A 27,643-nucleotide genomic window follows, 5' to 3' on the forward strand; every position below is an offset into this window, starting at 1 on the left:
GACCTTTCTACAAACACTTAAAGTACATATTCCAACATACATAGATTAATTTACTTAAAACGTATATTATAGCAAATCCTTTCACATAGGAGTTGTAACACATACAACGATCATGTATTACCAAACATCCATCATAATAGGTACTAATCATAATTCCATATTCATTCAGACATTTCAACAAGCACAAGAATACACTATATTCAACATAGTTCATATATATGTGTAAAGTGCAGGAAACATCGTATCTAAGCATGTGATAGCAATTCAAGTCAGTCATAAATCATTAACTGACATTGAAAGCCTTGAAAACCATAACCTATACATTTATAGTCCTCACCTTTCGCCGGTAGACTTGTAACGAACTTAGTTTTAAAGCTAAGTCTTTGTCTACGGCACCACAATAACCTATATCAGGGAATAGGTCAGCTATTTCATCTATGACAATAGTTAAAAATCCTAAAACAGGTTAGGGTTAGGATTCCTTACCTAAGTATGGAATCGGAATCGCCTGTATAGCGATACAGGAATGGCGGTTGAGTGCGTGGAATAGCGGGATCGAATCTCAGGAAGAATCGCGAACTCACTCTCTCACTTTCTCTTTTTTTTTCCTTTCCTTTTCCTCTACTCTCTTTCTTAGGGTTTTAGAATTCGTATGGAATACGAGAGAGAGTGTTTAAGGTCCTTATATAGGCCTAGAACTGATGGGAATGGCCCCAGGGCGAAGGTATACTTAGGTTATATCCAAAGAGCATCTGTTTCAGCCCAACGAAACACTTCTGGTGGCCCCTTTTTCATGTGCGGTCGGACTTAAGCTCCCTGACCATGGATCTAGGTCAGGCTGAGTTTTCGTTCCGATCGGGTTTGCAGATCAGCCGTGGTGGACCAATTTCAGTTTAACAGTCACGGGCACTCAATCAGGGCCACAAGTACACTGACATGTGTGGGACATTTCTCCTGATCCGAGGGTGTATTTGGGTCTGAATCTGACGGTCTGAATCCTTATATTTGGCCCGCAAGCGACACGACTAAGATTACTTAAGTTCGAATTTCATTTCTAAAGACATTCACCTTTCTCACACACTTTGCTCCGGGCTCAAGTTGTGCATTTCTGGACACTATTAGGACTTGATTTTCGAGGGGGTTGCCAAGTCCAATAATGCTGTCATAATTGTATAGTTTTGCGGTCATCGGACTTTCGACGCGCGGTCCAGATCCAATACGGAGTTTTGGTGTACTCCCGAGAGCAACCGAGTTTAAGGATGGATTCTAGATTTCAGGGTAACGTAGCGTTAATAATACTGCATGGTTTGGGTCTTTCAGATCATATTTAAAGTGATTTGTGCTAATTTCACAAGTACTCTAGTTTAGCACTTGATAATATTAACCTAATTTCTAAAGGTTTTGGTCCTGGGTGATTTCTGCCTGAGGTGGTAATCAGGTCCTTGTACAGATTTTTTCGAGACGTTACAAAGGGCTACATGCCGCGATCGTGAGATGAAGTCGCTGAGGGAGAGTAGGCGAGGGCATGCATCATTATTTCATATCATTCTTACATTAACAAGAGTACTTAGGACCTGATGTTGTATTGCGTTATCATTGCTGCTTGACTGAATTGATAACATGTTAACCTTTGCTTTATTGTTCCACTGAGTTGATCACTCACTCCCACGTTATGGGACAGTGTTGTACACACCAACTAGACCCTGTTGTAGGTTTAGATGATGGTGTAGCCTGCGAGGCGGAGCCGGATTTTGAGGATGACGAGGAGGCATTCTCATACATGCAATATTCAGGCGGGTTCTCGTAAACCGTTCTGAATCGTCAGGGCTTCAGGGTTTATGCTTGGAGAGGACTACCACTCTTTTGACATTTTGTATTTTGAATTAGTACTTATAACTATTTAACCTGGCAATGTTTTCATACTTGGGGACTTACAATGGTATATATATGGTCTCCCCTTATCAGTCTTCCGTTTGCGAAAATTCAACTGTCCCTAGAGTATGATACGTTGATTTAGCTTAATCTCATTTATGTTTTATGCACTAACATGGACAACATCAAATCATCATTATATTTGTTACATAAGTGATGCGTTGGAACTCGAGAGTTGGGTACTTGCTTGACCCTCGATTTTCAGGGCATTATAGAAACCCCCTGGGCCTAATTTTTATTTTAATCCAAAACTTTGGTGGGCCTTGAAAAATGAAAACACGTTCGTTCCTCCGCTATAGCCCAATTAGACGCCAATGACATGTCTACAAAGGTGAGCACATGCATATGTGAGCATGATTATATATGCCAAACTCTCTGCTGCGCATCAGTTCGCGTGAAACTCGTGCAAACTTTTTTTAGAACAATACGTGATGGGACTCCAAAATCTTAGTTCAACTCATGAAATCCCCTGGAATCGATTTTTACTATGATCCAAAACTTTAGTATGCAATGAAAAATGAAAACAATTTCCTCCCTTGATTTTCATTTCTATTTTCTATATGACCCACCAAAATTTAAAATCAGGGTGAAAATTTTTCCCTTAAGATTCATGGGTTTCCGCATCATGATTTGTAGATTAGATCCACAACACGTGCGCAAAGATGTGCACATGCATAGGTAAGCACGACTAGTATATGTCGGATATGTTCCAATTCACACGTGCGAACTTTTTTGAGAAAGTCCCCATCTCTAAAAAACGTTGCCTGGGTAGTAATTCTTCCAAAGAGGCGTTTTTGTCATAAAACAGAATTAGCGACGGTCCAAGACAGTCGCAAGTAGCTGTTGCAAAAATCAAACGACGGATCACATCTGTCGCTAAATTATTAAGTGATAACCGGTCTAAATTTTTACGACGGGTATGGCCTGTCGCTAGTCACACAAGACGATTAGCGACGGTTTTCTTCAGTCGCAGTTTACAACGAAAAAATTAAAAGACGGATAGAATCCGTTGCTAATAAACGACGGTTATATATAATTTGGAGACGGATATGGCCGTCGCTAATAAACGGAAGGGTACAAAACCTTGGCGACAGGTATGGTCCGTCACTAATAAATGATGGTGGTCTAAAGTTTGGCGACGGCTATGGTCCGTCGCTAGCCACTGTAGACTATTACCGACGTTCTTGGTCCGTTGCAAAAGTGAAACGACATCCATCCATCTCTAGCGATGGATATGATCCGTCACTAAGTTTAACGACGGCAATGGTCCGTCGCTAGTCATCGTAGACTTCTCAACGTTGTCCGTCGACATCGCTAATAACCGCTATCAATCATTTAGCGATGGTTATGGTCCGTCGCTAATAAACAACGATGAGCAAAACCCTCAGCTCCCTCGTTAAATGTCGGATTGGGTCAATTTTAGGTTCGTTGGAAAGCTTTATCAGTGCTCTTCGAAACCCCACTTGAATCGTCACATTCCGAGACCATTTGAGTCTCCAAAAGTGAGGTGAGAGTAAATGGTCTGGAAATTTTCAAACATCCCCTGTTCCCACGAAAACCCTTATAACTCCCTCATCGGAGGTCAAATTTAAACGATTTTTACCTCGTTAGAAAGGTAACTTGATGAGCGTTTAAAACGAAAGAAGAATCACCTAATTCCGAGGCCGTATGATACCCCAAAAGCATGATAGAATCCTTCAATCGTCGTTTCTCAATCTAGATCATTAACCTTTTGAAATCGCGTGATGCAAATAAAACGCTCATAACTCTCTCATTATTTTTCAGATTGGGACCATTTTAGGTTCATTGGAAAGGTGTGTCAGTGCTCTTCGAAACCCCACTTGAATCGTCACATTCTAAAACCGTTTGGGCCTCCAAAAGTGGGGTGAGAGTAAATGGTTTAGAATTTTTTCAACATCCCCTGTTCCCACGAAAACTCCTATAACTCCCTCATTAGAGGTCTTATTTGGTTGGTTTTTACCTCATTCGAAAGTTAGATTGGCGATTTTTCAAAACGAAAGAAGAATCACCTAATTCAGAGGCCATTTGATACCCCAAAAGCATGCTAGAAGCCTTTGATCGACATTTCTCAATCTCGATCGTTAATCTTTCGAAATCACGTAATACGAATAAAATGCTCGTAACTCCCTCGTTATACATCAGATTGGGTCGATTTTAAGTTCATTGGAAAGGTGTGTTAGTGCTCTTCGAAACTCCATATGAATTGTCGCATTTCGAGACCGTATGGGCCTACAAAAGTGGGGTGAGAGTAAATGGTTTGAAATTTTTTCAACATCCCCTGTTCCCACGAAAACCCTCATCAGAGGTCAGATTTGGACATTTTTTACCTCTTTAAAAGTTAACTTGACGATCCTTCAAAACGAAAGAAGAATCGCCTGATTCTGAGGCCATTTGATACCCCAAAAGCATACTAGAAGCCTTTGATCGTCGTTTCTCAATCTCAATCGCTAATCTTTCGAAATCACGTGATGCGAATAAAATACTCATAACTCCCACGTTATATGTCAAATGGGTCAATTTTAGGTTCGTTGGAAAGAGGTGTCAGTGCTCTTCGAAACCTAACTTGAATTGCCGCATTCCGAGATGTTTGGGCATCCAAAAGTGGGGTGAGAGTAAATGTCTGAAATTTTTCTAACATCCTCTGTTCCCACGAAAACCCTCATAACTCCCTCATCGGATGTCAGATTAGGACAATTTTTAGCTCGTTGAAAAGGTAACTTGACGAGATTTCAAAATGAAAGATGAATCACCCCATTCCAAGGTCGTTTGATACCACAAAAGCATGATAAAATCCTTCGATCGTCGTTTCTCAATCTCGATCGTTGATCTTTCGAAATCACGTGATGCGAATAAAACGGTCATAACTCCCTCGTTATATGTCTGATTGGGTTGATTTTAGGTTTGTTGGAAAGATGTGTCAGTGCTCTTTGAAACCTTGAATCAGGGCATTCTGAGACCGTTTGGGAATCCAAAAGTGGGGTGAGAGTAAATTGTCCAAAATTTTTCCAACATCCCCTATTCCCACGAAAACCCTCATCACTCCCTCATTAGAGGTCAGATTTGGACATTTTTTACCTCTTTGGAAAGTAAACTAGATAATCCTTCAAAACAAAAGAAGAATCACCTAATTCTGAGGCCGTTTGATACCCCAAAAGCATGCTAGAAGCCTTCGATCATCATTTCTCAATCTCGATCGCTAATCTTTCGAAATCGCGTGATGCGAATAAAATGCTCATAACTCCCACGTTATATGTCAGATGGGTCAATTTTAGGTTCGTTGGAAAGGGGTGTCAGTGCTCTTCGAAACCTAACTTGAATTGCTGCATTCCGAGATGTTTAGGCATCCAAAAGTGGGGTGAGAGTAAATGTCTGAAATTTTTCTGACATCCCCTGTTCCCACGAAAACCCTCATAACTCCCTCATCGGATGTCAGATTAGGACAATTTTTAGCTCGTTGAAAAGGTAACTTGACGAGATTTCAAAATGAAAGAAGAATCACCCCATTCCAAGGTCGTTTGATACCACAAAAGCATGATAGAACCCTTCAATCGTCGTTTCTCAATCTCGATCGTTGATCTTTCGAAATCACGTGATGCGAATAAAACGGTCATAACTCCCTCGTTATATGTCGGATTGGGTTGATTTTGGTTTGTTGGAAAGATGTGTCAGTGCTCTTTAAAACCCTAAATCAGGGCATTCTGAGACCGTTTGGGAATCCAAAAGTGGGGTGAGAGTAAATTGTCCAAAATTTTTCCAACATCCCTTGTTCCCACAAAAACCCTCATCACTCCCTCATTAGAGGTCAGATTTCGACATTTTTTACCTCTTTGGAAAGTAAACTAGATAATCCTTCAAAACAAAAGAAAAATCACCTAATTCTAAGGCCGTTTGATACCCCAAAAGCATGCTAGAAGCCTTCGATCGTCGTTTCTCAATCTTGATCGCTAATCTTTCAAAATCGCGTGATGCAAATAAAATGCTCATAACTCCCTCGTTATATGCCAGATTAGGTCAATTTTAGGTTCGTTAGAAAGGTGTGTTAGTGCTCTTCGAAACCAAAATCAAATCGCTGTATTCCGAGACTATTTAGGCCTCCAAAAGTCAGGTGAGAGTAAATGGTCTGGAATTTTTTCTACATCCCCTGTTCCTATGAAAACCCTCATAACTCCCTCATCAGAGCTCAGATTTGGATAGTTTTTAGCTCGTTGGAATGGTAACTTGATGAGATTTTAAAATGAAAGAAGAATTACCCAATTCCGAGGCCGTTTGATACCATAAAAGCATGCTAAAAGCCTTCAATTATCGTTTCTCAATCTCGATCACTAATCTTTTGAAATCGCGTGATACGAATAAAATGCTCATAACTCCCTCGTTATATGTCAGATTGGGTCAATTTTAGGTTTGTTAGAAAGGTGTGCCAGTGCTCTTAAAAATTCCACTTGAATCACCGCATTTTGAGACCGTTTGGGTCTCCAAAAGTGTAGTGAGAGTAAATAGTTTGGAATTTTTCCAACATCCCCTATTCCCATGAAAATCCTCATAACTCCCTCATCGGAGGTCAGATTTGCACGGTTTTTAGCTCGTTGGAAAGGTAACTTGATGAAATTTTAAAATAAAAGAAGAATCGCCTGATTCCGAGGCCGTTTGATACTATAAAAGCATGATAGAAGCCTTCAATCGTCATTTCTCAATCTGGATCGTTAATCTTTCGAAATCATGTGATACGAATAAAACGCTCATAACTCCCTCGTTATATGTCAGATTGGGTCAATTTTAGGTTCATTGGAAAGGTGTGCCAGTGTTCTTTGAAACCAAACTTGAATCCCTGCATTCCGAGACTGTTTGGGCGTCCAAAAGTAGCGTGAGAGTAAATAGTTTGGAATTTTTTCAACATCCCCTGTTCCCACGAAAACCCTCATAACTCCCTCATCAGAGGTCATATTTGGACAGTTTTTAGCTCGTTGGAAAAGTAACTTGACAAGATTTCAAAAAGAAAAATAATCACCTGATTCCGAGGCCGTTTGATACCCCAAAAGCATGCTAGAAGCCTTCGATCGTCGTTTCTCAATCTCGATTGCTAATCTTTCAAAATCGCGTGATGGGAATAAAACGCTCGTAACTCCCTCATTATATGTCAGATTGGGTCAATTTTAGTTTCATTGGAAAGGTGTGTCAGTGTTCTTCGAAACTCCACTTGAATCGCCACATTCTGAGACCATTTGTACCTCCAAAGTGTAGTGAGAGTAAATAGTCTGGAATTTTTCTAGCATCCCCTGTTCCCATGAAAACCCTCATAACTCCCTCATCGGAGGTCAGATTTGGATGGTTTTTAGCTCGTTGGAAAGATAACTTGACAAGACGTCAAAACAAAAGAAGAATAGCCAGATTCCAAGGCCGTTTAATACCCCAAAAGCATGCTAGAAGCCTTCGATCGTCGTTTCTTAATTTGGATTGTTAATCTTCCGAAATCGTGTCATACGAATAAAATGGTCGTAACTCTCTCGTTATATGTCGAATTAGGTCAATTTTAGGTTTGTTAGAAAGGTGTGTTAGTGATCTTCGAAACTTTACTTGAATCGCTGCATTTTGAGACCGTTTGGGCTTTCAAAAGTGGGGTGAGAGTAAATGGTCTGAAAATTTTCCAACATCCCATGTTCCCACGAAAACCCTCATAACTCCCTCATTGGAGGTCAGATTTGGACAGTTTTTAGCTCGTTGGAAAGATAACTTGACGAACTTTCAAAATGAAATAATAATCACCTCATTCAGAGGCCATTTGATACCCTAAAATCATATTAGAAGCCTTCAATCGTCGTTTCTCAATCTGGATTGTTAATCTTTCGAAATCGTGTGATGCGAATAAAACAGTCGTAACTCCCTCGTTATATATCGGATCGGGTTGATTTTAGGTTCGTTGGAAAGGTGTGCTAGTGATCTTCGAAACCAGACTTGAATCACCACATTCTGAGACTGTTTGGGCCTCCAAAAGTGGCGTGAGAGTAAATGTAACACCAAGAAAATTGGGGTCATGCATACACTCAACTCCCAAGTTCCCGGATATCACTTGTGCTAATTTTTACTAATTTACGTTTAATCCAGTTTAAATGCACAGCATGAAATTTCTTGGAATATGAAACATAATCACAACTGGTCTACTGAAATGAAAGAAGTCAAATATATATATATGCCCAAAAGAATATAAATGAGTCGCACAAGGCGTTGCCCAACAAAATCATAAAAAGAATGTCATGTCCAAAAGAATAGGGCTGAGTCCACTACTCAGCGCTCCAAATCCTGTCTACTGGGCTGATGGGGAACCATCCATCAGTTGGAAATAGGATAGCTCGTCCTCCTCCTCAAGGCTCGTGCGGCCAGGCTCCTCATACTCTATGACACCTACATCTATGGGAGAGTTTGGTTGGTATTTTAAAACACCTTCTGTAACGCCCTAAAAATCGGGGGTCGAGCAGGAGCCCAACTCTCGAGTTCCAACACATTACTTTTGCAATATAGATAATGATGATTAAATGCTTACCATATTAGTGCATTAAACATGAACGGGATTATACCAAAACAACATATCATACTCCATAGGCAATTGAATTACACAAGCGGAAGATTGTGATAAGTATATAAAACATATAAGTGACTGTAAGACTCCTGAGTATGATCATGTTACCAGGTCCATTAATTACATATAAAAGTCTCAAAATATACAAAATGTGTAATATCATCTAATCAGCATCCCAGTAATCCCCGTCGATCAGAACGGGGCCTACATAGACCCGCCTGATAACTGCATGTAGGAGAACTCCTCGTCATCATAAAAGTCTGGCTCTGCTACATAAGCATCTCTATCATCTGCAACTACAATAGGGTTTGGTTGGTGTTTAAAGCACCATCCCAGAACATGGGAGTGAGTGATCAACTCAATGGAGCTATAAAGCAAAGGTTAACATGTTATCAATTCAGTCTAGTAATGATAAAGCAATACAACACCCATGTCTTAAGTACTCTCGTTAATGCAAAGATGATATGTGATAATGATGTATGCCCTCGCCTACACTCCCTTTGCGACATCGTCTCACGATCGCAGCATGCAGCACTCTCGCTATGCTCAACTCCAACGCCAAAGGCACATGCAATGTGGTGCATGTGCGTGATTAGCCAAGTTCTTAGATAAGCATATTCATACAATATGATTGGGAAGGTAAGGCACCTCCATTTATATCATTGACCCAAATAATGATCCATCTAGGGTTGTCAATCCTAGTTAATCACATACGATAGGCAGTTCTAGGTCACTACAGAGAGGCTCGTCATCATCAGCGCAGGCCTAATTTATACTCGAGGTTACAACGGAAAGGCTAGTCACCTTAGCATAGTCCTAGTATATACTCGAGGTCACTACGGGCTCGTCACCTAATTGTAGGCCGACAACTTGAATACAGTGTCCCATACCACTGTGTTCGGCTCACGAGTTTGGGTTGCTCACTGGTCACTAAAGGGAGGTTCGTCACCCCAGTGTAGGCTAACAGCTTGACCACAGTGTCTCATACCACCATGCCCGACTCATGAGTCTTAGCAAATCATGGTACCAAAGTTAAACGGGCTTTTCACTGGTAAGTTGGTACCTTAGATTCAAGCAGTAGCGTCCATACATGGTGAACATATATTAGGCCAATTGGGTTGCTTGACAAGCTCGACTAGTACGAGCATACGTCGAGCTGATTGACATGGAGCGTGTAAGCACTCCATGTGGCCTAACCACTGTCGACAAGCAGCATACAACTCGGATTCATTCGGCATATCCGTTGTGGCTAAACAGTTCAGTCATCGATCGTAAACCATTACCGATTGCCTGGACTATATCGTAGACCCAGTCACACTCCAAAACAATAGTATTCACATGTGATAGTCACAAACAGCATGTGACAACCAATCCAAACATGAATCTCATTTGAGTATTTTAACAAACACATAGTGTACATGTTAACATACATAGGCATTTCACTCATAAATCACATAATAGAAAGATAGGTTACGTAAAGGAAATTGTATCCATAGATAAGGGAATTGAGAATCTTATCTCAACACCCTCATTAAATACATTTCAACAAGCATTTTCTCATTCATACATTTTATCAAACACTTAGACTACACATATCAACATTCATATAGTATATCAGTTAAAACACATATTATAGCAAATCCTTCCATATAGGAGTTGCCACACATACAACAATCATGTATTCCCAATCCAAAAATCATAGCAAGAATAAATCACAATTCCATACTCATTCAGACATTTTAACAAACACATGGAATGCATTTAAAATCAACATAGTTTACATATACGCATAATATATGGTAAACCTCGTATCTAAGCACATGAGATAGCAATCAAGCCAGTCATAAATCATTACTGACATTGAAAGCCTTGAAAACCATAACGTAAACATTTATAGTCTGCACCTTTCACCGGTAGACTCGTAACGAACTCAGTTCGAACACTAACTCTTCGTCTATGGCACAACGGCAACCTATAGTATAAAATAGGTTAGCCATTTCACCATTTACTCTATTTGAATCTCCAAAACAGATTAGAGTTAGGATTTCTTACCCAAGTACAGAGTCGGAATCACCGGTATAGCGACACGAAAGCGGTAGCTAAGCACATAGAGTGGTGGGATCGAATCCCAGGAACAAACTCTAACTCTCTCTCTCTCTCTCTCATCTCCTCACTTTCTTCTTCTCTTTTCTCTCTTCTCTCTCCTAGGGTTTTAAAATTCGTATGGCAAGGGAGAGAGAGGATTTAAGGCCCTTATATAGGCTCAGGACTGATGTAAATGGCCCCAGGGCCATGGTATACTTAGGTTATAGCCAAAAGTTAGTTGTTTCGGTACAACGAAACACATCTGGAGGCCCCTTTTCTGCGTACAATCTGAGGAAAGTTCCCTGACAATGGATCTACAACAGGTTAAGTTTTCGGTCCAATCGGATTTACAGATCGACCACAGAGGATCAGTTTCAGTTCAACGGTCACCGTTACTCAATCAGGGCCACAATTACCCTGACATGTGTTAAAAAAATTTCAGATCCGAGGGTGTAATTAGGTCAGATTCTGACGGTCTGAAACCTTAGATTTGGCTTACAAGTGAACGACTCAATTCACTTAAGTTTCAGTTCATTTCCTAAAGATATTCGTGTTTTCTCACACACTTCACTCCGGGCTCAAGTTGTGCGTTTCTGGATACTATTACAACTTGATTTCTGACATGGTTGTCAAGCCCAATAAGGCGGTCATAACCGTAAGGTTTCACAACAATCGAACTTTTGATGCGCGGTCCAGGTCTGATATAGAGTTTCGCGATACTCCCAAGAGCAACTGGGTTTTGAGATTGATCCTACGTTTTTAGGTAATGTAGCGTTAACAATTCTACTAGTTTTGGGTCTTGTAGTTCGTATTTAAAGTGGTTAGAACTAATTTCATAGATAATCAAGTTTAATACTTAGTTATTTCTCGTCTAATTTCTAAAGAATTTGGTCCTTAGTGATTTCTGCCTGAGGCGGTACTCAGGTCTTTATACGAATTATTTCGAGACGTTACACCGTCCCAGAGTGGGAGTGAGTGATCAACTCAGTGGGTGCTATTAGTCTTAAGTTGTAACAAGCATCAATTATATTATGAATTTAATGAAAGGCAACCATTCATAAACACCTGACTAATCTTATTAATACATATGCATGATAGATGATATGATGCATGCCCTCACCACAACACTTCCTCAAGCGACTCTGTCTAACGATCTCATATGAACAACACTCCCTCATTACGACCTTGACTGCCGAGTCGCCAAGCTAGCCAGTGCGGTGCGTGAATAATGTTAGCCGAGTTCTTAGTTAATTCCATTCGTCCAGCAGGTTGGGGAAACTGATACACCCTATGTATCAATGCCCTGAACTGGTTGCAAGGCCAAGGCCCCCCAACGTGTGAGGCTCAGACCCCACGATCCTTGATCCTGTCGGGTTCCCCATCCCTGACTTCAAGCACATGGGGAGTGCTGAGAAAAGGGATCGCTCGCGGTCACTAAGGGGAGGCTTGTCACCCCAGCGTAGGCCGACAGCTCAGACACAGTGTCTCATTCCACCATGCTCGGCTCATGAGGCAGTGGATCGGTTTCAATTTGGTTATCGATGGGCTACAACGGTTAAAGAGTATTCCAGGTTCCATATGGGTGTGGGCAAGCATGGTTAACAAATATGAATGGTCAGAACGTGGACTAGGCCTTACGAGTTCAAGCAAGTACAAGACGGATGACATCGAGTACAATGACCCATGTAGTCCAACTACTATCACCCATCCGTACTCGCCCAAATCCGCCGGCCTAGCCTCAAGGCAATCCTACTAATGGGGCCACCTTCTCTCACCTTAGTTTCCTGACCATCCCAGAGATTTGAGGGTATTCAATAACGCTTCAATAATCATTGCTAACACAAACGATGTTATGCATACATGTTTCCAAACATAAAATTTAGATGTTTCTACAACACAAATGCTAATAATATTATGAAATAAAGGTGCATGTATGTCGTGTGGGTTAGTGGGGAAGCTAAGCATTTCATGTGTCTTATAGTACAAAATACACAAGGGTTAGTGCCTCGAACATGTTATGAGGAAACATCATACAAACATCAAGTAAAGAATATACAAGCAATCATCAAATGCACACCCAAGCATGTTGAGAAAAATCAAACATTCCATAGCATTCCATGTTGATTGAGAAGATCAAAGGTGAGGTCCTTCCTAGGTTTTCTCTAGATTATCCAATACATCACCCAATCAAGCATAATCATTAGATTCATACTAAAATTGGTAATAGGCCACATAGGAATAATAGTCCGCACCTATGGATTGTTGAAGACTTGGAAAACGACCTAGGAGCGTAGATTTTAGGGTCGATCGGCCGGAATCCCTAAAGCAAGCACTTATATGTTAGAAGTCCAAGCCAATCCCTTCTCAACACAAGGTTTCAAGAAAAAAGGATGAGGGATTTACCTAGACAATCAACGGAAGTGAATCTTGCAGTTGAGGCGTAGGGTTTTCTTGGAGAAGAGGTAGGGAGTTGCAAGATTGGGTTTCTTGGGCCCCACCTTGATCTAAGGTCCACCCTCTCACTTCTTCACTCTCCCTTTCTCTCCTTGCTCCCTCTTTACTCCCTTGGTGGTGGTAGTAATGGTGGGAGTTATGAGATAAGGAGCTAGGGTTTTATTTCCTAGACTTGGGCCCTTTGGCCTTAAGTTCCCTTAAATACCCACAATAGCCCTCTAGGACTCCCTATTGGTTTTGGGGTGGCCCTATCACCCCCTTGGCCAACAAATTTAGTGTTTTAGTGTCTCATGGCCCGATGAGGGGCCATGCAAAATTTGAAGGCAATCAGATACGGGGTGTTATCACACGGCTCCGATCTTTAAATGGCCCTATGAGGCCCATTCTGGTTGTTAGGGTGGTTCTGGTGGCCCTCTGGCCATGAAACTTATAGGATAGGTTCTCCACCGATGAAGGGCCATGTAAAATTTGGAGACGATCGGATGTGGGGTTTGATCATACAGGTCCGATTTACGATCAATGGTCACCGTTCCACGTTCGGGTCCCAAAGTTTGTGGACGGGCGTAGAAAAATACATTAGACCTTTATTGTAAATTTAGAAGAGATCCAACTGTTGGAAAACCTGAAAACTCGATTTTATTTACAAGTGCCAGATTTCAATTCTGGCTTGGGTGGGTTGCATTTGGCAAGTGCCGCTGGAACGGCGCGGATAATTAATTTCTGAGTGTCCACTGAGTCCGTGGTCCGCGATGAACCACAAGCCCAGCGTGATCTACAGTTCTCTAAATTTTTAGATTTTTCTAACCTTCCTTGGTCGCTGTATAGCTCGCACGGGCTGTTTCTAAGTGTAAACAGGCTATCTGGCTTGACGGCTCGCTCTTGGTCCAATCAATGTCTACTCTAATAGGCTAATCCTATGTTAATTAATTGGTGATGCCCCACACACAAGCGGTTTAAGTGGATGGTCCTGTGATAAATCCTACGTGGACGCCTCAAGACACTGCTCTAGTTGGACAGGACGTGACAGTAAATGGTCTGAAAATTTTCCAACATCCCCGGTTCCCACGAAAATCTTCATAACTCCCTCATCAGAGGTCAGATTTGTAAGATTTTTAGCTCGTTGGAAAGGTAACTTGACGATCTTTCAAAAAGAAGAAGAATAACCCAATTCTGAGTCCGTTTGATACCCAAAAGCATGCTAGAATCCTTCGATCGTCGTTTCTCAATTTCGTTCGCTAATCTTTCAAAATCGCGTAATATGAATAAAACGCTCATAACTCCCTCGTTATATGTCAGATTGTATAATTTTAGGTTTGTTGGAAAGGTGTGTCAGTTCTCTTCGAAAATCCACTTGAATCGCCACATTCCGAGACCGTTTGGGCCTCCAAAAGTGGGGTGAGAGTAAATGGTCTAGAATTTTTTCAACATCCCCTGTTCCCACGAAAACCCTCATAACTCCTTCATTAGAGGTCAGATTTGGACGATTTTTAGCTCGTTAGAAAAGTAACTTGACGAGCTTTCAAAATAAAAAGAGAATCACCCCATTCTGAGGCCATTTGATACCCCAAAAGCATGCTAGAAGCCTTCGATCGTCATTTCTCAATCTCGATGGCTAATCTTTCAAAATCGCATGATGTGAATAAAACGTTCGTAACTCCCTCGTTATATGTTAGATTGCGTCAATTTTAGGTTCTTTGGAAAGGTGTGTCAGTGCTCTTCGAAACTCCATTTGAATCACCACATTCTGAGACTATTTGTACCTCCAAAAGTGTGGTGAGAGTAAATAGTCTGAAAATTTTCCAACATCCCCTGTTCCCACAAAAATCCTCATAACTCCCTCATCGGAGGTCGTATTTGGACAGTTTTTAGCTCGTTGGAAAGGTAACTCAATGAGCTTTGAAAAAAAAGAAGAATCACCCATTTTTTAGGCCATTTGATACCCCAAAAGCATGATAGAAGCCTTCGATCGTCATTTCTTAATCTCGAACGTTAATCTTTCGAAATCGCATGGTGCGAATAAAACGCTCGTAACTCCCTCATTATATATCAGATTAGGTCGATTTTAGGTTCGTTCGAAAGGTGTGTCAGTGCTCTTCGAAACCTGACTTGAATCGTCGTATTCTGAGACCATTTGGGCCTCCAAAAGTGGGGTGAGAGTAAATGGATTGAAATTTATCCAACATCTACTATACCCACGAAAACCCTCATAACTCCCTCATCAGAGGTCAGATTTGAACGATTTTTAGCACGTTGGAAAGGTAACTTGGCGTGATTTTAAAAAGAAAGAAGAATCACCCATTTTTTAGGCCATTTGATACCCCGAAAGCATATTAGAAGCCTTCGATCGTTGTTTCTCAATCTCACTCGTTAATCATTCAAAATCACGTAATGCGAATAAAATGCTCGTAACTCCCTTGTTATATGTCGGATTGGGTCAATCTTAGGTTTGTTGGAAAGGTGTGTTAGTTCTCTTCAAAACCCCACTTGAATCGCGACATTCTGAGACTGTTTGGGCCTCTAAAAGTGGAGTGAGAGTAAATGGTCTGGAATTTTTCCAACATCCCTTATTCCCACGAAAACTCTCATAACTCCCTCCCTAGAGGTCAGATTTACACGGTTTTTAACTTGTTGGAAAGGTAACTTGACGAGCTTTTAAAAATAAAAAGAATCACCCGATTCCGAGGCCGTTTGATACCCCAAAAGTATATTAGAAGCCTTCGATCGTCGTTTCTCAATCTTGATTGCTAATATTTCGAAATCGTGTGATACGAATAAAATGCTTGTAACTCCCTCATTATATGTCGGATTGGGTCAATTTTAGATTCATTGGAAAGATGTGTCAGTACTCTTTGAAACCCCACTTGAATCGCCGCATTCCGAGACCGTTTGGCCCTCTAAAAGTGTGGTGAGAGTTAATAGTCTGAAATTTTTAAACATCCCCTGTTCCAATGAAAACCCTCTTAACTCCCTCATCAGAGCTCAGATTTGGATAGTTTTTAGCTCTTGGAAAGCTAAATCGATGAGCTTTCAAAAAGAAAGAAGAATTGTCCATTTTTGAGGCCGTTTGATACCCCAAAAGCATGTTAGAAGCCTTTGATCGTCGTTTCTCAATCTCGATCACTAATCTTTCGAAATCGCATGATGCGAATAAAATGCTCGTAAATCCCTCGTTATATGTCGGATTGGGTCAATTTTAGGTTCGTTGGAAAGGTGTGTCAGTGCTCTTCGAAACCCAACTTGAATCGCCGCATTCTGAGACCGTTTGGGCCTCTAAAAGTGTGGTGAGAGTAAATATTCTGGAATTTTTTCAACATCTCCTGTTCCAATGAAAACCCTCATAACTCCTTCATCGGAGGTCAGATTTGCATGGTTTTTAGCTCGTTGGAAAGGTAACTTAATGATATTTTAAAATCAAAGAAAAATCACTGATTCCGAGGCTGTTTGATACCATAAAAGCATGTTAGAAGCATTTGATCGTCGTTTCTCAATCTCGATCGTTAATCTTTCGAAATCGCATGATACGAATAAAATGGTCATAACTCCCATGTTATATGTCGGATTGGGTCAATTTTATGTTGGTTCGAAAGGTGTGTCAGTGCTCTTCAAAACCCCACTTGAATCGCTGTATTCCGAGACCGATTGGGCCTCCAAAAGTGGGGCGAGAGTAAATGGTCTGAAATTTTTCCAACATCCCCTGTTCCCACAAAAACCCTCATAACTCCCTCATCAGAGGTCAAATTTGGACAATTGTTAGCTTGTTGGGAAGGTAACTTGACAATCTTTCAAAAAGAAAGAAAAATACCTTGATTCTATGGCCGTTTGATACCCTAAAAGCATGCTTGAAGCCTTCGATCGTCGTTTCTCAATCTCGATCGCTAATCTTTCGAAATCGCGTGATGGGAATAAAACACTCGTAACTCCCTCATTATATGTCGAATTGAGTCAATTTAAGGTTCGTTGGAAAGATGTGTCAGTGCTCTTCGAAACTCCACTTGAATCATCACATTCTGAGACCCTTTGGGCCTCCAAAAGTGTGGTGAGAGTAAATAGTCTGTAATTTTTGTAACATCCCCTTTTCCCATGAAAACCCTCATAACTCCCTCATCAGAGGTCAGATTTGGACGGTTTTAACTAGTTGGAAAGGAAACTTGACAAGTTTTAAAATGAAAAATAATTGCCCAATTCCAAGGCCATTTAATACCCCAAAAGCATACTAGAAGCCTTCAATCGTCGTTTCTCAATCTGGATTATTAATCTTTCGAAATCGCGTGATGCGAACAAAATGATGGTTACTCCCTCGTTATATGTCGGATTGGGTCGATTTTAGGTTTGTTGGAAAGGTGTGTCAGTGATCTTCAAAACCCCACTTGAATCACCTCATTCTGAGACCGTTTGTGCTTCTAAAAGTGGGGTGAGAGTAAATAGTCTGGAATTTTTTTAACATCCCCTATTCCCTCGAAAACCCTCATAACTCCCTCATTGGAGGTTAGATTTGGACTATTTTTAGTTTGTTGGAAAGGTAACTTGACAAGCTTTGACAAGCTTTCAAAATGAAATAATAATCACCTCATTCTGAGGCCGTTTAATACCCCAAAAGCATGCTAGAAGCCTTCTATTGTCATTTCTCAATCTGGATCGTTAATCTTTCAAAATCGTGTGATGCAAATAAAATGCTCATAACTCTCTCGTTATATGTCAAATTTAGTCGATTTTTAGATTCGTTGGAAAGGTGTGTCAGTGCGCTTCGAAACCAAACTTGAATCACCTTATTCTAAGACCGTTTGGGCATCCAAAAGTGGCGTGAAAGTAAATGGTCTGGAATTTTTCTAACATCCGTTGTTCCCACAAAAACCCTCATAACTCCCTCATTAGAGGTCAGATTTGCACAGCTTTTAGCTCGTTAGAAAGGTAACTTGATGAGTTTTCAAAAATAAAGAAGAATAACTTGATTCTAAGGCCATTTGATACCCCAAAAGTATGCTAGAATCCTCAGATCGTTGATTCTCAATCTCGATCGTTAATCTTTCAAAATCGAGTGATGTGAAAAAATGCTTGTGACTCTCTTGTTATATGTTGGATTAGGTGAATTTTAAGTTCCTTGGAAAGGTTTGTCAGTGCTCTTTAAAACCCCACTTGAATCGCCGTATTCTGAGACTGTTTGGGCCTCCAAAAGTGTAGGGAGAGTAAATAGTCCAGAATTTTTCTAACATTCCCTGTTCCCATGAAAACCCTCATAACTCACTCATCAGAGGTCAGATTTGGATGATTTTTTACCCGTTGGAAAGGTAACTTAACGACATTTTAAAATGAAAGAAGAATCACCCAATTTTGAGGCTGTTTGATACCCAAAAGCATTCTAGAAGCCTTCAATCGTCGTTTCTCAATCCCGATTGCTAATCTTTCGAAATTGCGTGATATGAATAAAACGCTCATAACTCCCTCGTTATATGTCGGATTGGATCAATTTTAGGTTCGTTGGAAAGGTATGTCAGTGCTCTTCGAAACCCTACTTAAATAACCACATTTCGAGACTGTTTGGGCCTCAAAAAGTGGGGTGAGAGTAAATGGTCTAGAATTTTTTTAACATCCCCTGTTCCCACGAAAACCCTCATAACTCCCTCATCGGAGGTTAGATTTAGATGGTTTTTCACTCGTTGAAAAGGTAACTTGACATGCTTTCAAAACATAAGAAGAATCACCCCATTACGAGGACGTTTGATACCATAAAAGCATGATAGAATCCTTCGATCATCGTTTCTTAATCTCGATCGTTAATCTTTCTAAATCGCGTGATACGATTAAAATGGGCGTAACTGCCTCGTTATATGTCGAATTAGGTTGATTTTAGGTTCGTTGGAAAGGTGTGTCAGTTCGCTTCAAAACCACTTGAATCGCCACATTCTGAAACCGTTTGGGCCTCTAAAAGTGGGGTGAGAGTAAATGGTATGTAATTTTTCCAACATCTCCTGTTCCCACGAAAACCCTTGTAACCCCATCATCAGAGGTCAGATTTGGATAGTTTTTAGCTCGTTGGAAAGGTAACTCGATGAGCTTTCAAAAAGAAAGAAGAATTGTGTGATTCTGAGGCCGTTCGATACCCCAAAAGCATGCTAGAAGCCTTCTATCGTCGTTTCTCAATCTCGATGGCTAATCTTTCAAAATCGCATGATGTGAATAAAACACTCGTAACTCCCTCGTTATATGTTGGATTGGGTCAATTTTAGGTTCATTGGAAAGTTATGTCAGTGCTCTTCGAAACCCCACTTGAATCGCCGCATTCTGAGACCATTTAGGCCTCCAAAAGTGGTGAGAGTAAATGGTCCAAATTTTTTTCAACATCCCCTATTCTCACAAAAACCCTCATAACTCCCTCATCGGAGGTCAGATTTGGACGGTTATTAACTCATCGAAAAGATAACTTGACGAGCTTTCAAAAGGAAAGAAGAATTACCCCATTCTGAGGCCGTTTGATACACAAAAGCATGATAGAATCCTTCGATTGTCGTTTCACAATCTCGATCATTAATCTTTCGAAATCACGTGATGAGAATAAAACGGTCGTAACTCCCTCGTTATATGTCGAATTGGGTCAATTTTAGGTTCATTGGAAAGGTGTGTCAGTGCTCTTCGAAAACTCACTTAAATTGCTACATTCTGAGACCATTTGGGCCTACAAAAGTGTTGTGAGAGTAAATAGTCTAGAATTTTTCTAACATCCCCTGTTCCCACAAAAACCCTGATAACTCTCTCATCGAAGGTCAGATTTGGACAATTTTTAGCTTGTTGGAAAGGTAACTTGATAAGATTTCAAAATAAAGAAGAATTACCTATTTTCGAGGCCGTTTGATACCCCAAAAGCATGCTAGAAGCCTTCAGTCGTTGTTTCTCAATCTCGATCGTTAATATTTTGAAATCGCGTGATGTGAATAAAATGCTCGTAACTCTCTCGTTATATGTCGGATTGGGTCAATTTTAAGTTCGTTGGAAAGATGTGTCAGTGCTCATCAAAACCCCACATGAATCGCCGCATTCCAAGACCGTTTGTGCCTCCAAAAGTGTGGTGAGAGTAAATAGTATAGAATTTTTCCAACATCCCCTGTTCCCACGAAAACCCTCATAATTCCCTCATTGGAGTTCTGATTTGGATGGTCTTTAGCTCATTGGAAATTTAACTTGATGAGCTTTCAAAATGAAAGAAGAATCGCCCGATTCTAAGGCTGTTTAATACCCCAAAAGCATGCTAGAAGCCTTCGATCGTCGTTTCTCAATCTCGATCGTTAATCTTTTGAAATCACGTGATGCGAATAAAACACTTGTAACTCCCTCATTATATGTCGGATTGGGTCAATTTTAGATTCGTTGGAAAGATGTGTCAGTGCTCTTTGAAACCCCACTTGAATCACCGCATTCTGAGACTATTTGGGACTCTAAAAGTGGGGTGAGAGTAAATGGTATGGAATTTTTTTAACTCCCCTATTCCCACGAAAACCCTCATAACTCCATCATCAAAGGTCAGATTTGGACGTTTTTTAGCTTGTTGGAAAGGTAACTCAATGAACTTTCAAAAATAAAGAACTATCACCTGATTCAGAGGCCGTTTGATACCCTAAAAGCATGCTAGTAGCCTTCGATCGTCATTTCTCAATCTCGCTAGTTAATCTTTCAAAATTGCGTGATGTGAATAAAACGCTCATAACTCCCTCGTTATATGTCGGATTGGGTTGATTTTAAGTTTGTTGGAATGGTGTGTCAGTTCTCTTCAAAACCCCACTTGAATCGCTGCATTTCGAGACTGTTTGGGCCTCCAAAAGTGGGGTGAGAGTAATTGGCATAGAATTTTTCCAACATCCTCTGTTCCCACGAAAACCCTCATAACTCCCTCATTAGAGGTCAGATTTAGACGGTTTTTAGCTCGTTGGAAAGGTAACTTGATGAGCTTTCAAAACGAAGGGGAATCACCCCATTTTGAGCTGTTTGATACCCCAAAATCATGATAGAGTCCATCAATTATCATTTCTCAATCTGGATCATTAATCTTTCGAAATCACGTGATGCAAATAAAATGCTCGTAACTCCCTCATTATATGTCAGATTGGGTCGATTATAAGTTCATTCGAAAAGTGTGTCAGTGCTCTTCGAAACCAGACTTGAATCGTCGTATTCTGAAACTATTTGGGCCTTCAAAAGTGGCATGAGAATAAATGGTCCAGAATTTTTCCAACATCCCATGTTCCCACGAAAACTCTCATAACTCCCTCCCCAGAGGTCATATTTACACAGTTTTTAGCTTGTTGAAAATGTAACTTGACGAGCTTTCAAAAATAAAGAAGAATCACCGAATTCCGAGGCCATTTGATACCCCAAAAGTATATTAGAAGCTTTCGATCGTCGTTTCTCAATCTTAATCGCTAATCTTTCAAAATCGCGTGATGCGAATAAAACGCTTGTCACTCCCTCTTTATACGTCGGATTAGGTCAATTTTAGATTTGTTCAAAAGGTGTGTCAATACTCTTCAAAACTCCACTTGAATCGCTGCATTCCAAGACCGTTTGGGCCTCCAAAAGTGTGGTGAGAGTTAATAGCCCAAAATTTTTTCAACATCCCCTGTTCCCATGAAAACCCTCATAACTCCCTCACCAGAGCTTAGATTTGGATGGTTTTTAGCTCGTTGGATAGGTAACTCAACAAGCTTTTACAAAGAAGGAAGAATCATTAATTTTCGAGGCCGTTTGATACCCCAAAAGCATGTTAGAATCCTTTTATCGTCGTTTCTCAATCTCGATCGCTAGTCTTTCAAAATCGCGTGATGCGAATAAAACGCTCGTAACTCTCTCGTTATATGTCGGATTGGGTTAATTTTAGGGTCGTTAGAAAGGTGTGTCAGTGCTTTTCGAAACCTCAGCTGAATCGCTGCATTCTAAGACCGTTCGGGCCTCCAAAAGAGGTGGTAAGAGTAAATAGTCTGGAATTTTTTCAACATCCCCTCTTCCCATGAAAACCCTCATAACTCCTCATCAGAGGTCAGATTTGCATGGTTTTTACCTCATTGGAAAGGTAACTTGACGAGATTTTAAAAAGAAAGAAGAATTGCCTGATTCTAAGTCCATTTGATACCACAAAAGCATGCTAGAACCCTTCGATTGTCGTTTCTCAATTTCGATCGTTAATCTTTCAAAATCACGTGATGCGAATAAAATGGTCATAACTCCCTTGTTATATGTCGGATTGGGTCGATTTTATGTTTGTTGGAAAGGTGTGTCAGTGCTCCTCGAAACTCCACTTGAATCGCTGAATTCTGAGACTGTTTGGGCCTCCAAAAGTGGGGCGAGAGTAAATGGTCTGAAATTTTTTCAACATCCCCTGTTCCCACGAAAACCCTCATCAGAGGTCAGATTTGGACGGTTTTTAACTCGTTAGAAAGGTAACTTGACGAGCTTTCAAAAACAAGAAGAATCACCTGATTCTGAGGCTGTTTGATACCCTAAAAGCATGCTAGAAGCCTTCAATTGTTGTTTCTCAATCTCGATCGCTAATCTTTCGAAATCACATGATGGGAATAAAACGCTTGAAACTCCCTCGTTATATGTCGGATTGAGTTAATTATAGGTTCGTTGGAAAGGTGTGTCAATGTTCTTCGAAACCTCACTTGAATCACTACATTCCGAGACCTTTGGGCCCTCCAAAAGTGGGGTGAGAGTAAATGTCTGAAATTTTTCTAACATCCTCTGTTCCCACGAAAACCCTCATAACTCCCTCATCGGATGTCAGATTAGGACAATTTTTAGCTCGTTGAAAAGGTAACTTGACGAGATTTCAAAATGAAATGAATCATCGCATTACGAGACCCGTTTGGGCCTCAAAAGTGGGGTGAGAGTAAATGGGTATTTCTAACATCCCCTATTCCCACAAAACCCTCATAACTCCTCATCAGGTTAGATTAAGCTAAACATGATGTCTACTCCAAACGGCATTCAAACAATTAGCTCGCAAGCGGAAGACCGTTGGAAAGTATAAGTGAGTGTAAGCCTTCGGAGTATGAACGTCACCAAGTTAAATAATTACAAGTGTGTTTCCAAAATAAACAAAATAATGAAGTATCGTGCCATCTATCCATGCCCATGTAGCCCCGTCTGCGCAAATCCAAGCCTACATAAACCCACCTACCAGCTGTATATAGGAGAACACCTCCTCGTCATCCGCAAAGTCTGGCTCCGCCTCATAAGTCGTGTCATCCTCTGAAACTACAACAGAGTCTGGTTGGTGTTTAAAACACCGTCCCAAAACATGGGAGTGAGTAATCAACTCAGTGGAGCTATAAGGTAAAGGTTAACATGTTATCAATTCAATCAAGCAGTAATGATAAAGCAGTACAACAATCTAATCCTAAATACTCTTGTTAATGTAAGAATGGTATGCGATAATGATGCATACCCTTGCCTACACTCCCTCAGCATCTTCGTCTCACGGCACGCATGACAACCTCCCGAAAGTGCTCTTCCTCGCCAAAGCATATGCAGTGCGGTGCATGCTCATGTTAGCCAATACTTAATTAGATTGATTCGTACAGCAGTGTTGGGAAGCCAAGGTACCTCCCTTATATCAATTCCCAAACAATGATTCATTCTAGGGTCGTCAATCCTAGTAAATCTCATACGATGTTGCGGTTCTAGGTCGCTATAAAGGGCTCATCACCTGATCAGTGTAGGCCTAATTTATACTCTAGTTGCTACGGAAAGACTCGTCGCCTCAACACAGTCTCAGATCATGCTCGAGGACACTACAAAGGGCTCGTCACCTGATCAGTGTAAGCCGACAGCTCGAATACAGTGTCCCATACCACCGTATTCGACTCACGAGTTTAGGTTACTCACTAGACACTACGGGGAGGCTTGTCGCCCCAGCGTAGGCCGACAGCTTGACCACAGTGTCCCATACCACCATGCCCGGCTCATGAGTCTTAGCGAATAGAGGTACCAAGATTAACGGAACTTCTCACTTGTAAGTTTGGTACCTTAGATTCAAGCAGTAGCATCCATACATTGTGAACATACATCGGGTCAATCGGGTTACTTGACGAGCTCGACTGGTATGAGTGCACATCGAGTTAATCGACATGAAGTGCGTAAACACTCTGTTTGGCCTAACCACTACTGACAACCAAGGTACGGCTCGAATTCATCGACCACGTCTCGTGTGGCGAAGCAACCTCAGCAACCAAAACAGGATCGGTTATCGATTGCCTGGACTATATCATAGTCCTAACCACGCTCAATTCCAACAAGTAATCATATGAGATGGTCAAGGTAGTAATGATCAAGTAATTCAAAATCCTACACCCATTTGGGCATTTTATGAAATACAACATAAACATGAATTTACACATATGCATTCAATAAGTAAAACAGACAATATAATATAAATTGCATGAAGGGAATCATACACATAGTTGAGGTAGTTGAGGATCTTATCTCAACACCCCTGCAAAATACTATTTACCAATTACTTGCTCGTTTGGACATTTGTACAAACACTTAGGCTACACATTCCAACATACATGACGTATGTTGATTTCAACATACAATAGGGCAAATCTTTTCACCGAGGAGTTATCTAATACACATCAATCATATTCTTACATTCAATACACATGGTAGGCACAAATCATACATCCATATTCATATAGTCATTTCAATAAACACTTAGACTACACACTATAACATACATGACGTATGTTGGCCATAACATGTATTAGGACAAGTCTTTTCGCCAAGGGGTTGTCGCACATACAACAACCCTATATCCATGATGGATAATCATGTCAAGCACGAATCCAAATTCTATACGCATGCAATCGTTTCAACTAACACATGGGATACACTATATTCAACATAGTTCATATATATCTGTAAAGCGAAGGAAACATCGCATTTAGCATGTGAAATGGCACCCAAATCAGTTATAAATCATTAACCGACATTGAAAGCCTTGAAAACCACAACCTAAACATTTATAGTCCACACCTTACACCGGTAAACACATAACGAATTCAGTTTAAACACTAAGTCTTTGTCAATAGTAGAATGACAACCTATAGCATGAATTAGGTTAGCTATTTCATCACTTACACTATCTAAAACCCTAAAACAGATTAGGGTTAGGTTTTCTCACCTAAGAACGGGATCGGAATCGCCCGAATAGCAATACAGGAATGGTGGATAAGCACGTGAAACGGCAAGATTGAGTCCCGAGAATAATCTCCCACACACTCTCTTTTTCTCTTTCCCTCTCTTTTCTCTCTCTTCTCTCTCTAGGATTTGCAAATTCATATGTGAAAGGAGAGAGAGGGTTTAAGACCCTTATATAGACTCAAACGTGAGCTCAATGGCCCTAGGGCCATGGTATACTTAGGTTATAGCCAAAACCCATCTATTTCGGCTCGACAGAGCACTTCTGGAGGTCTCTTTCCTTCATGTAATTGGACTTAAGCTCCATGACATTGGATCTAAGTCAAACTAAGTTTTCGATCCGATCGGATTTACAGATCGACCGCGGCGGACCAGTTTTAGTTCAACGGTCACCGGTACACGATCAGGGCCACAAGTACACTGACATATGTTAAAAAATTTTCCTGATCTGAGGGTGTAATTGGGTCAGATTCTGATGGTCTGAATCCTTAAATTTGGCCCGCAAGTGAGACGACTCAATTCACTTAAGTTTCAGTTCACTTTCTAAAGGTATTCGCGTTTCTCACACACTTTACTCCAAGCTCAAGTTGTGCGTTTCTGTATACTATTAAGACTTGATTTTCGATATGGTAGTCAAGTCCAGCAAGGCAGTCATAACCATATGGTTTCATAGCAATCGAACTTTTGATGCACGGTCCAAGTCCGATACGGAGTTTCGGTGTGCTCCCGAGAGCAACTGAGATTAGAGATTGATCCTAAGTTTTAAGGTAATGTAGTAGTAATGATTCTACACGGTTTGGGTCTTACAGATCACATTTAAAGTGATTAGTACTAATTTCACAAATACTCTAGTTTAGCACTAGCTAATTCTCGCCTAATTTCTAAAGGATTTGGTCCTGAGTGATGTCTGCCTAAGGTGATACTTGGGCCTTTGTACGGATTTTTCCGAGACGTTATAAAAAGTTTGGTGAGAGTAAATAGTTTAGAATTTTTTCAACACCCCCTATTCCTATGAAAACCCTCATAACTCCCTCATCGGAGGTCAGATTTGGACAGTTTTTAGCTCGTTGGAAAGGAAACTTGACAAGATTTCAAACCAAAAGAAGAATCGCTTGATTCCTAGACCATTTAATTACCCAAAAGCATGCTAGAAGCCTTCAATTGTCGTTTCTCAATCTGGATCACTAATCTTTCAAAATTGTGTTATGTGAAGAAAATGCTCATAACTCCCTCGTTATATGTCGGATTGGGTCAATTTTAGGTTCGTTAGAAAGGTGTGTCAGTGCTCTTCAAAACTCCACTTGAATCGCCGCATTCCGAGACCGTTTGGGCCTCCAAAAGTGTGGTGAGAGTAAATAGTCTTGAATTTTTTCAACATCCCCCGTTCCCACAAAAACCCTCATAACTCCCTCATTAGAGCTCAAATTTAGACAGTTTTTAGGTCATTGGAAAGGTAAATCGATGAGCTTTCAAAAACAAAGAATAATTGTCCATTCGATAACCCAAAAGCATGTTAAAAGCCTTTGATCTTTATTTCTCAATCTCGATCGCTAATCTTTCAAAATCGTGTGATGCGAATAAAACGCTCATAACTCCCTCGTTATATGTCAGATTGGGTCAATTTTAGGTTCGTTGGAAAGGTGTGTCAATACTCTTCAAAACCCTAGTTGAATCGCCGCATTCTGAGATGTTTGGGCCTCCAAAAAGTGTGGTGAGAGTAAATGGTCAAGAATTTTTTTCAACATCCCTTATTCCCACGAAAACCCTTATAACTCTCTCATCGGAGGTCAGATTTGGACGGTTTTTAGCTTGTTGGAAAGGTAACTTGACTATCTTTCAAAATGAAAGGAGAATCAGCTGATTCCGAGGCCATTTGCTACCCCAAAAGCAAGCTAGAAGCCTTCGATCGTCGTTTCTCAATTTCGATCGTTAATCTTTCGAAATCGCATAATGCGAATAAAACGCTCATAACTCTCTCGTTATATGTCGAATTAGGTCAATTTTAAGTTTATTGGAAAGGTGTGTCAGTGCTCTTCGAAAGCCCAGTTGAATCGCTAGATTCTGATACCGTTTGGGCATCTAAAAGTGGGGTGAGAGTAAATGGTATGGAATTTTTCAACATCCCCTGTTCCCACGAAAATCCTCATAACTCCCTCATCAGAGGTCAGATTTGGACAGTTTTTATCTTGTTGTAAAGGTATCTTGACGAGCTTTCAATAAGAAAGAAGAATCACCTGATTCTGAGGCCGTTTGATTCCCTAAAATCTTGCTAGAAGCCTTCGATCATCGTTTCTCAATCTCGATCGCTAATCTTTTGAAATCATATAATGTTACTAAAACGCTCATAACTCTCTCGTTATATGTCAGATTGGGTCAATTTTAGGTTTGTTGGAA

The sequence above is a fragment of the Magnolia sinica genome, chromosome 9 (assembly GCF_029962835.1).
Source record: "Magnolia sinica isolate HGM2019 chromosome 9, MsV1, whole genome shotgun sequence".
NCBI classification, from domain to species: domain Eukaryota; kingdom Viridiplantae; phylum Streptophyta; class Magnoliopsida; order Magnoliales; family Magnoliaceae; genus Magnolia; species Magnolia sinica.